At 37.4% G+C, this 12,474-nt stretch overlaps 1 pseudogene; it reads right to left on the bottom strand.

Annotated features, from left to right (window-relative positions):
* Positions 1 to 9,460: 9,460 nt before the first annotated feature.
* On the bottom strand, positions 9,461 to 9,578 carry LOC117078719 (annotated as a pseudogene).
* Between the last annotated feature and the right edge of the window lie 2,896 nt (positions 9,579 to 12,474).

Here is a 12,474-nt window from a genome sequence, read left to right as displayed (position 1 = left end):
TTTTAACAGCAGCACAATCATTTTATCTATTTGACAAACATATTGCATTTATTGAATTGCATGTTCGATATCATATAAAATAAAGAAGAAAATGACACAATTGCTTGCCCTTGACCTTTTCAGATATAAGCATGCATAAAATTGTAATTCACTTGCAAAAACTTTTATCATTTGAAACAGACAACACCAAAACGAACAAGCAAAAAGATAACTAAGTTTAAAATAATCAGAAAGTTGTCTTTGACACCTTTTTCAGATAATTATCTCAGAAATTTTATATAGTGTACTTTCAAAACCATATTATTTTTTTCATAGCTGTAGAATATACAGCGCTTTATATGTTTTCCTACAAATTTAAAGCTTGCTCTTGCTGTTTTGCTGCATGAATCTCTTAGGTACAAATACTTTGCTCTTTGTAATAATGCTTGTTTACCTTGCTGTAAGCAGGAGATCTGCTTGAATGTTTTTTCATTGATTTTGTCTTTCCGCATACCTTCAATTGGTGATGAGAAATGAATTACAATGCTTATGTTGCACCAAAATGGACAGCGTTGGCAATCTGATTTATATACACAAGACTCTTCCCATTGACAAAACAAATAGGGTAATATAACCAGAAGGCTAGAAGGAAAATCAGAATGTTATCAATTCATTCTAGCTATGGTCTATAACTATTCAAAAGATGGATGAATCTCTAACCATTTTAAGGTTATTCAATGACGAATTTCCAATTCCCTTTTGTTATCTGTACCTAACATTTGCTTCTGACTTCATCAATTATATAGCTAAGGGAAACAGTCAAACTTAAATTTTTTCCTCATATTGCAACAATATGTGTTATGTAAATGTAATAAAATAGACTACTAATAGACAGCAATTTCCCATTGTTAAAGATGGTTTTAGAATTTGCAGCCCTAAAGAGAGCCAACTCTCCCCCTAACCAAGCTTGGGGGAACGTACCTTTTACTTTAATAATCATCAGTTAGCTTCAAAGGATCATGATGAAATAACAGCTGCTTAGATTAAGATTATTCTGTTGAGCCATGTATTAGGCTGTTGTTGTGTTGCTATAAAGAATTATCTGAGACTGGATAATTTATAAAGAAAAGCAGTGTAATTGGCGCATGGTTCTGCAGACTGTACAAGGAACATGGCACCAGCATCTGCTCAGCTTCTGGGGAGGCCTCAGGGAGATTTTACTCATGGTAGAAGGCAAAGCAAGAGCAGGTATGATGAAAGTGGGAGCAAGAGAGAGCAAGGGGAGAGGTGTTGCACACTTTTTAAAAACTTTTATTTTAAGTTCAAGGGTACAAGTGCAGATTTATTACATAGGTAAACTTGTGTCATTAGGGTTTGTTGTAGAGATTATTTTATTACCCAGCTATTAAGCTTAGTACTCGTTAGTAATTTTTCCTCATTCTCTTCCTCCTCCCATCCTCCATCCTCTGAAAGGCCTCAGTGTATGATGTTTCCCTCTGTGTGTCCGTGTGTTCTCATAAATTAGCTCCCCATTATAAGTGAGAACATGTTGTATTTGATTTTCTGTTCCTGCGTTAGTTTGCTAAGGATAATGCCTTTAGCTCCATCCATGTCTCTGCAAAGAACATGATCTTAATAATTTTTATGGCTGCATAGTACTCCCATGGTGTATATGCACCACATTTTCTTTATCCAGTCTGTCATTGATGGGCATTTAGGTTGATTCCATGTCTTTACTATTGTGAGTAGTACTGCAGTGAATGCATGTGTACGTGTATCTTTATAATGGAATAATTATATTCCTTTGGGTATATACCCAATAGTGGATTTCTGTGTGGAATGGTATTTCTGCCTCTAGGTCTTTGAGGAATCCCCACGCTGTCTTCCACATGGCTGAAGCAATTTATACTCTTTTCAATGGTGTAAAAGCATCCGTTTTTCTTCACACCTCACCAGCATCTGCTATTTTTGACTTTTTAATAATAGCCATTCTGACTGGTGTGAGATGGTATCTCATTGTGGTTTTGATTGCATTTCTCTAATGATGAGTGATGTGGAGCATTTTAAAAATATGTTGGTTGGCCACATGCATGTCTTCTTTTGAAAAGTGTCTGTTGATGTCCTTTGTCCACTTTTTAAAGGGGTTGTTTGTTTTTTTGTAAATTTGTTTAAGTTCCTTATAGATGCGGGATATTAGACCTTTGTAGGATGCATAGTTTGCAAATATTTTCTGCTGTTATATAGATTGTTTGTTTACTCTTTTCATAGTTTCTTTTGCTTTGCAGAGCTATTTTGTTTAATTAGATCCCATTTGGAATTTTTGCTTTTGTTGCAATGTATTTTGGTGTCTTTGTCATGAAATCTTTGCCCTTGCCTATGTCCTGAATGGTATTGCCTAGGTTGTTTTCCAGTGTTTTTATAGTTTTGGGTTTTACATTTAAGTCTTTAATCTGTGTTTGGTTAATTTTTGTATATGGCACAAAGAAGAAGTCCAGTCGCAATCTGCATATGACTAGCCAGTTATCCTAGCACCATTTATTGAATAAGAAATCCTTTCCCCATTGCTTGTTTTTGTCAGGTTTGTGGAAGATCAGATTGTTATAGGTGTGCTGTCTTATTTCTAGGTCCACACACAATTAAACAACCAGATCTCATGAGAATTCACTTACTATTGTGGGGACAGCACTAAGCCATGAAGGATGCACCCCCATGACCCAAACATCTCCCACCAGACCCCACCTCCAACATTAGAGATTACATTTCAACGTGAGATTGGGTGGAACAAATATCCAAACCATATCAAGCCACTATGACAAAGACGTTATTATCACACCATATAGTTCAGAATTAAGAACATGAAAATCATATCATGATGCAAAATTATGATCAGGAAATGGGTCAAAATACCAGGTTATTGGGAAGAGAAGTTAGAAATCAAGGAATAGTAAGCAGTATGTAGAGTATTAGAGGCACACCCCTAAATTGAAGTTAGACAGGTAGGAATCCTAAACTGGAAAAAGAGAGAACTAGAGAAGCAAATCACCAACATAGAAAATAAGGTTTATGAAGGTGCTAGTGTTTATAGTGGTGGTTTTGATGGATGTGGCAGTAAGTTATTTCCTCTATCTTGACCTTGCATGTTAGAGTAACCTCAGCATACTCAAGCATCTGTAACTAGCTTTTCTCCCTGCAGAGTTCAGGCAGAGTCAGAGATGGCACAATCTCTGATTTTTGACTTATCAAAGAATGAGGAAATTATTCGTGGGACACATATGCGTTTATTACCAACTCATTGTGGTGAAATATGAGGTCTAGTGCAATTGGGCACTGGTCTCTAAACCTAATCAATGCTAATTCTAAACTATGTCAAACCAAAGGACAATAAGTATTTAAATGAATTAGTCTCTAGCAGTTCCTCTAACTATCCAGATTTTTGGTATTCTGTATTCCGAACATATGAACTGTATCCTGAAGTCTATCATAACAAATACAATTTAGTATAAGACAGTAATGACAATTTAAAGTGTTTTCTATCAGCCATCAGAAAGGTGATATTTAGGCCATTTCTAAATTTATATCAGAAATGTTAAATGGAAAATGCAGTTAATCAGTGGATTAAATACTCAAACCCAAAGGATGCATGACAAATGGATCTTAAGAATACAACATTTTTTGTTAAATATTGACTTTTTCCTTTAAAAAATATTTTGGTGGATTAACTTCCAAAGCATGATTAAAATGCTCATGACATTTTTGTTCCTAGTGTTTCTAAAGGTTTAAAATAAATTTCTCCTTTCTTCTTATCACAAGAATTTCATTATATACAGAAATAACAGATAACATATTTGTCTTCTATTGAGGGACAAACCAATATTTTATGAACATAACATTGGAGATACACATGAGCCTTGTTTTGTACAAGTTGTGGAGAAGGTAGGTTAGATTTGAGCAGCTTGACATTATGTGAATTAGAGTCAATCTTATTTATTCATCTGCAAAAGTGTCTTATCTAGTGAAACAGTTTAGTGTACTATAAAATGGAACTCTAAGTCAGATCATCTGTGTTTTGTTTTTATATGGCCTGCTTATTAAGTTTGTGACTCTGGATAAGTCATCTAATCATTCAGAGCTTTAGTTTACTCACTTGTTAAATGAGAATAATAATAATAAAATGTCTGTCAATTTGTGTGCCAAATGGAGATAATAATAATAAGTGAAAGCTTTGTGCAAAATGTAAGTGGTAATATTACTGCTATTTCATTGTTATGTGTCATTCCTCCCTTATTTTTTACTGGTTGTGCGGATAATTATGGCAACTGTTTCTTGGGAGAGGGGAATTAATTACTGGAGACTAGTGCAAGATATCAGTTACTGTAAAATTCACATAACACAAACAAGTGAACCTAATATGGCAAACGGATAGCCTTTTGGATAGAATGGAGATACTGTAGTTAAATGAAAATACAAGTAGGTGGGTCTATAAATGCTTGAATGACTTCTCTTAAAAAATCATTGAAGAGTTGATATTAACCTAGTAAGAGAGATTTCTTTTTTCAAAATTGAATTTCAAAAATATCAATATTTTACATTTGTAATTGGGAAAACGAAACATTTCAGAAATTCTAGACAAAACTTTGAAAATAAATATAGTACAATGTAAGCAATAGTAAATGACAATATGTTATGTTAAAATATAAAGTTTCAAATTTCATATAAATGTTCTAGGCCGGGCGCGGTGGCTCACGCCTGTAATCCCAGCACTTTAGGAGGCCGAGGCGGGCAGATCACAAGGTCAGGAGATCGAGACCATAGTGAAACCCCGTCTCTACTAAAAATACAAAAAATTAGCCGGGCGCAGTGGTGGGCGCCTGTAGTCCCAGCTACTCAGGAGGCTGAGGCAGGAGAATGGCGTGAACCCGGAGGCGGAGCTTGCAGTGAGCCGAGATCGCGCCACTGCACTCCAGCCTGGGCGACAGAGTGAGACTCCGTCTCAAAAAAAAAAAAAAAAAAAAAAAGAATAACTAGATCAAATTTCATATAAATGTTCTAAAGCAAATAAAAAATCATTTTCAATATTTCATTTTCCTCAGTTTTATAACAATGTATCATAAGAAGACAACATAAAATACACTTATGACATTTTTAATTGTGCAATACAGTATTGTTGACCGTAGGTACAATGCTGAACAGCGTATATCTAGAACTTATACATCTTGCTTACTTGAAACTTTATGTCTGTGATTACTAACTCCTAGTTGCCTCTTCTTTAGCTGCTGGCAACGATCATTACATTCTTTAATTTTATGAATTTGACCATTTTGGATAAACCATATAAGTGAAATCATGCAGTATACTTCTTTTTGTTACTGGCTTATTTCACTTAGCATAATGTTCTCAAAGCATATCCATGTTTTTACATATTACACAATTTCCTTCTTTTTAAGGGCGGAAGAGCTTTCAAGTATTTGTATATCTTCCATTATCTATTCATCTGTTGATGGACATTTAGGTTGTCTCTACATTTTGGCTATTGTGAATAGTGCTGCAGTGAACACGAGAGTGCTAATGTTTCTTCAACATCTTGATTTCTTTCTGAAAATTTTTTATTATAAGTTCAGGGGTACATGTGCAGAATGTGCAGGTTTGTGACAATAGGTAAATGTGTGTCATGGGAGGTTGTTGTACAGATTATTTCATCACCCAGGTATTAAGCCTATGTCCTCTATAATTTTTCCTGATCCTCTCTCTCCTCCCACCCCCATCCTCTGGTAGGCCCCAGTATGTGTTGTTTCCCTCTATGAGTCCATGTATTCTTATCAGTTAGCTTCCACTTATACGTGAGAACATGTGGTATTTGTTTTCTATTCCTGTGTTAGTTTGCTAAGGATAATGGCCTTTAGCTCCATCTATTCTTTGCAAGGGACATGATCTTATTCTTTTTATGGCTGCGTCGTATTCACAGTGTATATGTACCACATTTTCTTTATTCAATCCGTCACTGATGGGCATTTAGGTTGATTCCATGACATTGTTGTTGTGAATAGGGCTGCATGAACATATGTGTTCATGTGACTTTATATTCCTTGGGTTTACACCCAATAATGGGATTGCTGGGTCAAATGATTTGTATCTCTAGGCCTTTGAGGAATCTCCACAGTTTTCCACAATGGCTGAAGTAATTTACACTTCTTCCAACAGTGTAAAAGTGTCCCTTTTTCTCCACAGTCTCATCAACATGTGTTATTTTTTGACTTTTTAGTAATAGCCATTCTGACTGGTGTTAGATGGTATCTTATGGTGGTTTTGATTTGCATTTCTGTAATGATCAGTGATGTTGATCTTTATTTCATATGCCTGTTGGCCTCATGCATGTCATCTTTTGAGAAGTGCAAGATCTTTTATTATTATTATTATTATTATTATTCTTTAAGTTCTAGGGTACATGTGCATAATGTGCAGGTTTGTTACATATGTATACTTGTGCCATGTTGGTGTGCTGCACCCATCAACTCGTCAGCACCCATCAATTCGTCATTTATATCAGGTACAACTCCCAATGCAATCCCACCCTCCTCCCCCCTCCCCATGATAGGCCCGGTGTGTGATGTTCCCTTCCGGAGTCCAAGTGATCTCATTGTTCAGTTCCCACCTATGAGTGAACATGTGGTGTTTGGTTTTCTGTTCTTGTGATAGTTTGCTAAGAATGATGGTTTCCAGCTGCATCCATGTCCCTACAAAGGACACAAACTCATCCTTTTTATGGCTGCATAGTATTCCATGGTGTATATGTGCACATTTTCTTTTTTTTTTTTTTTTTTTTTTTGAGACGGGTCTCCTCTGTCACCCAGGCTGGAGTGCAGTGGCCGAATCTCACCTCACTGCAAGCTCTGCCTCCTGGGTTTACGCCATTCTCCTGCCTCAGCCTCCGAGTAGCTGGGACTACAGGCGCCCGCCACCTCGCCCGGCTATAGTTTTTTTTGTATTTTTTAGTAAGACGGGGTTTCACTGTATTAGCCAGGATGGTCTCGATCTCCTGACCTAGTGATCCGCCCGTCTCGGCCTCCCAAAGTGCTGGGATTACAGGCTTGAGCCACCACGCCCGGCCTATGTGCCACATTTTCTTAATCCAGTCTGTCACTGATGGACATTTGGGTTGATTCCAAGTCTTTGCTATGTGAATAGTGCCGCAATAAACATACGTGTGCATGTGTCTTTATAGCGCATGATTATTGATCCTTTGGGTATATACCCAGTAATGGGATGGCTGGGTCATATGGTACATCTAATCTAGATCCTTGAGGAATCGCCATACTGTTTTCCATAATGGTTGAACTAGTTTACAATCCCACCAACAGTATAAAAGTGTTCCTATTTCTCCAATCCTCTCCAGCACCTGTTGTTTCCTGACTTTTGAATGATTGCCCTTCTAACTGGTGTGTGAGATGGTATCTCATTGTGGTTTTGATTTGCATTTCTCTGATGGCCAGTGATGATGAGCATTTTTTCATGTGTCTGTGGCTGTATGAATGTCTTCTTTTGAGAATGTCTGTTCATATCCTTTGCCCACTTTTTGATGGGGTTATTTGTTTTTTCTTGTAAATTTGTTTGAGTTATTTGTAGGTTCTGGATATTATCCCTTTGTCAGATGAGTAGGTTGCAAAAATTTTCTCCCATTCTGTAGGTTGCCTGTTCACTCTGACGGTAGTTTCTTTTGCTGTGCAGAAGCTCTTTAGTTTAATTAGATCCCATTTGTCAGTTCTGGCTTTTGCTGCCATTGCTTTGGTGTTTTAGACATGAAGTCCTTGCCCATGCCTATGTCTGAATGGTACTACCTAGGTTTTTTCTAGGGTTTTATGGTTTTAGGTCTAACATTTAAGTCTCTAATCCATCTTGAATTAATTTCGTATAAGGAGTAAGGAAGGATCCAGTTTCAGGTTTCTACTTATGGCTAGCCAATTTTCCAGCACCATTTATGAAATAGGGAATCCTTTCCCCATTTCTTGTTTCTCTCAGGTTTGTCAAAGATCAGATGGCTGTAGATGTTGGTATTATTCTGAGGACTCTGTTCTGTTCCATGGTCTATATCTCTTTTTGGTCCCAGTACCATGCTGTTTTGGTTATTGTAGCCTTGTAGTATAGTTTGAAGTCAGATAGCGTGATGCCTCCAGCTTTGTTCTTTTGACTTAGGATTGTCTTGGCAATGCGGGCTCTTTTTTGGTTCCATATGAACTTTAAAGCAGTTTTTCCAATTCTGTGAAAAAACCTTGATGCTTGATGGGGATGGCATTGAATCTATAAATAACCTTGGGCAGTATGGCCATTTTCACGATATTGATTCTTCCTATCCATGAGATGGTATGTTCTTTCCATTGTTTGTGTCCTCTTTTGTTTCACTGAGCAGTGGTTTGTAGTTCTCCTTGAAGAAGTCCTTTACATCTCTTGTAAGTGGGATTCCTAGGTATTTTATTCTCTTTGAAGCAATGTGAATGGAAGTTCATTCATGATTTGGCTCTCTGTTTGTCTGTTACTGGTGTATAAGAATGCTTGTGATTTTTGCATGTTAATTTTGTATCCTGAGGCTTTGCTGAAAATCTTGATTTCAATTCTTTTGGATAGGTACCCCAAAATGGAGTTGCCAGATCATATAGTAATTGTATTTTTAATTTGGGGGGGCAGACCTTAACACTGTTTTCCATAGGTGTTGCACAATTTTGCATTTCTAGCAACAACATATCAGGGTTCTAATTTCTTCACATTCTCTCCATCATTTGCTGTTCTTTGTTTTTTTTTTTTTTCTTTTCTTTTGTTTTTGATAATAGCCAGCTTGACATGTGTAAGGTGTTATCTCATTGTGGTTTTGATTTGCAGGGGATTTCTTTTAAGATTACTCTATTTTTGGTGCTGTCCAATGCAGTTTTATCAATCATTTGGGTGAAGATATTAATGAGATGATAATCAAATATGTGAAGAGATAGCTCAAATTCAGTATCTCAAAAGATCATGAGAATCCAGAATGTTGGGCTGAAACTATCAAAATGAAATTTAATGGAGATAAATGTAAAGATCTACAATTTATTTCTCAAACACAACCCTTCAAGTAAAAGTAGCAGTTATAAAAATGTTCTGAGTATTTGAATTGACTATAGACAGTAGTGATGGTGTAGTTAAGTGATGCGAATATGAAGAACTCAAGAATATCAGAGTTACTTGAAGCCCAGAACCACATGGAGAAAGTGTCGCAGGGTTACCATTTTGCTTTATAATATTACAAATGGATGTAGTTTAACTTTACTTCTTCCTGCTGGTCTTGCTGTCTCTGTATTTTCATATTAGAGTTGAGTGGGAAAGTGGCATAAGAATCAGGAGAAGTGAGGGAACTGCATCTAAGCTCAAGAAAAGAGTGAGAAAACATGGCTACTTTTATTGTGTAGGGAATATATGCCATATATAATAACATTTGTGTTCTTTGATTTGGACCTTAAATCTCATGATTATTAGAATGTGTAGCATTATGTAAACAAATGATGTTCGTTTTCAATTAGCAATAATCGCTCCTCGGATAAACCTCATTGGCTACAATACTGCCACTGCGCAAAGCTAATGTTCGTTTTTATAATCAAGATTTTGACTTAATCTGTGTTGTATTTGCAGTTCTGGTTTGAAGGATTAAAAATAAAAATGTGCTAAAAGTTTACAAAATCTAATATATTTTGTATAAAATGTAAATTTAAATAAAAATATTTTAAAAGTTATTTTTATTCTAAAATATTAAAATTAATACAACTAAAAAGCAAAATTCATGCCACCATTTCAACCAAAATTATGTAACATTTAAATGTGTTATATTCAATTTTAGTTTTTAATTTTTATTTTTGTGGGTACATAGTATGTGTATATATTTATGGAGTATATGAGATGTTTTGATGCAGGCATGCAATGTGAAATAAGCACCTCATGGAGAATGGGGTCCCCATGCTCTGAAGTATTTATTCTTTGTGTTACAAACACTCCAATTACACTTTTAGATATTTTTAAATAAATTATTATTGACTACAGTCGCCTGTTGTGCTGTCAAACAGTAGGTCTTACCCATTCTTTCTTACTTTTTTGTTCCCATTAACCACCCTTATCTCTCCCCCAAACCCCAGTACTATTCCAAGCTTCTGGTAACCATCCTTCTACTCTCTATGACCATGAGTTCATTTGTTTCAAGTTTTGTGTTTGTTTGTTTGTTTCAATCATTATTATCAAAATATATATTTTAAAAGTTTTTATTTTTTATTTCAATAGGTTTCTGGGGAAGAGCTGGTGTTTGGTTACATGAATAATTCTTTAGTAGTGATTTCTGAGATTTTGGTGCACCCATCACCTGAGCAGTATGCACTGTACTCAATGTGTAGTCGTTTATCTCTCACCGTCCTCCCATCCTTTTTTTTTTTTTTTTTTTTTTTCTGAGACGGAGTCTCGCTCTGTCGCCCGGCTGGAGTGCAGTGGCCTGATCTCAGCTCACTGCAAGCTCCGCCTCCCAGGTTCACGCCATTCTCCTGCCTCAGCCTCCCGGGTAGCTGGGACTACAGGCGCCGCCACCTCGCCCGGCTAGTTTTTTTTGTAGTTTTTAGTAGAGACGGGGTTTCACCGTGTTAGCCAGGATGGTCTCGATCTCCTGACCTCGTGATCCGCCCGTCTCGGCCTCCCAAAGTGCTGGGATTACAGGCTTGAGCCACCGCGCCCGGCCCCTCCCATCCTTTATCCCAAGTCCTCAAAGTCCAATGTATCATTCTTATGCCTTTATGTCCTCATAGCTTAGCTCCCACATATGAGTGAGAACATACAATGTTTGATTTTCCATTCCTGAGTTACTTCACTTAGAATAATGGTATCCAATTCCATCTGGGGTGTTGCAAATGCCTTTATTTTGTTTCTTTTTATGGCTGAGTAGTATTCCATGGTATATATATATTTGAGGTTTTTTTTTTTTTGTAGATTCTGGATATTAATCCTTTGTCAGATGTATAGATTGTGAAGATTCTCTCACTCTATGAGTTCTCTGTTAAGTATGCTGATTATTTTGCTGTGCAGAAGCATTTTAGTTTAATTAAGTCCCATCTATTTATCTTTGTTTTAATTGCATTTGCTTTTGGGTTCTTGGTTATGAAGTCTTTGCCTAAGCCAACGTCTAGAAGGAGTTTTCTGATGTTATCTTCTAGAATTTTTATGGTCTCAGGTCTTAGATTTAAGACTGTGATACAGCTTGAGTTAATTTTTGCATAAAATGAGAGATGAAAATTCAGTTTCATTCTTCTACATGTGGCTTGCCAATTATCCCAGAACCATTTGTTGAATAGAGTGTCCTTTCCCTACTTTAAGTTTTTGTTTGCTTTGTCGAAGATCAGTTGGCTGTAAGTACTTGGGTTTATTTCTGGGTTCTTTATTCTGTTCCATTGGTCTATGTGCCTGTTTTTATATGAGTCCCATGCTGTTTTGGTGACTATTGCCTTAGAACATAGTTTGAAGTCAGAAAATGTGATGCTTCCAGAATTTTTCTTTTTGTTTAGTCTTGCTTTGGCTATGTGGGCTGTTTTTTGGTTCTACTGACCTTCTCCAGTGGAGATACCAGGGGAGTGAAGTAGACTCTGTGAGGATCTTTGGTTGTGTTTTTGTTTAGTGGGCTGGTTTTATGTTGGTTGGCCTCCAGTCAAGAGGTAGGCACTTTCAAGAGTTCATCAGCTGTGGTCCTATAAGGAGGATGCAAACTTGCCGTAGGGACACCTGGTTAAGTATTCAGGTTTCTCACGTAGTGGGAAGGGCAATAGAGGTCCCAAGAGAGTATGTCCTTTGGCTGTGCCTACTAGGGAGAGTAGAGAAAGACCACCAGTTAGGGAGGGGCAGGGATGGGCATGTCTGAGCTCAGCCTCTTCTTGGGCAGGGCTTGCTGCAGCTGCTGTGGATGATAGGGGTGTAATTCCCAGTCAAATGCTGTTATATTCCCAGGAGGATTATGGCGGCCTCTGCTGAGTCATACAGGCTGCCAGAAAAGTGGGGGACACCTGACAGTCACAGGCCACACTGCACTCCCATGCAGCTCACAGTCCTAAAGGCCAGTCTCACTCCCACCATGCCCCACCTAACAGCACCAAGTCTACTTCCACGCAGCCAGTGATCAGGGCTGAGAACTTGCCCCAGACCATGAGCCTCCCCACTGAAAAAGCAAGTGAACTCACAAGTTTTCTGTGTCTCAGGGAGCCTGCAGCAGTGATCCAGTTCCTTCAAAAGGTCTGTGGATTCTCCTGACTTTCCTCATATGTTCCTGTGGTAGTTCTTGGAACTACAGTTTATGATGTGAGTATCCACATGCTACTCTGTCCATCCAAGTGGAAGCTGTAAGCTAGTCCTGCCTCAAAATGTATCTTGATTACCTGTTTTGAGTTTTAGGTGCCACAAATAAGTGACAATTTGTGATGTTGTCTTTCTGTGCCTGGCTTATTTCACTTGGCA

The sequence above is a fragment of the Trachypithecus francoisi genome, unplaced genomic scaffold (assembly GCF_009764315.1).
Source record: "Trachypithecus francoisi isolate TF-2019V2 unplaced genomic scaffold, Tfra_2.0 Lachesis_group6, whole genome shotgun sequence".
Lineage (NCBI taxonomy): Eukaryota > Metazoa > Chordata > Mammalia > Primates > Cercopithecidae > Trachypithecus > Trachypithecus francoisi.
The sequence above is the reverse complement of the archived record's forward strand: the minus strand, read 5'-3'. Positions and strand labels throughout refer to the sequence as shown.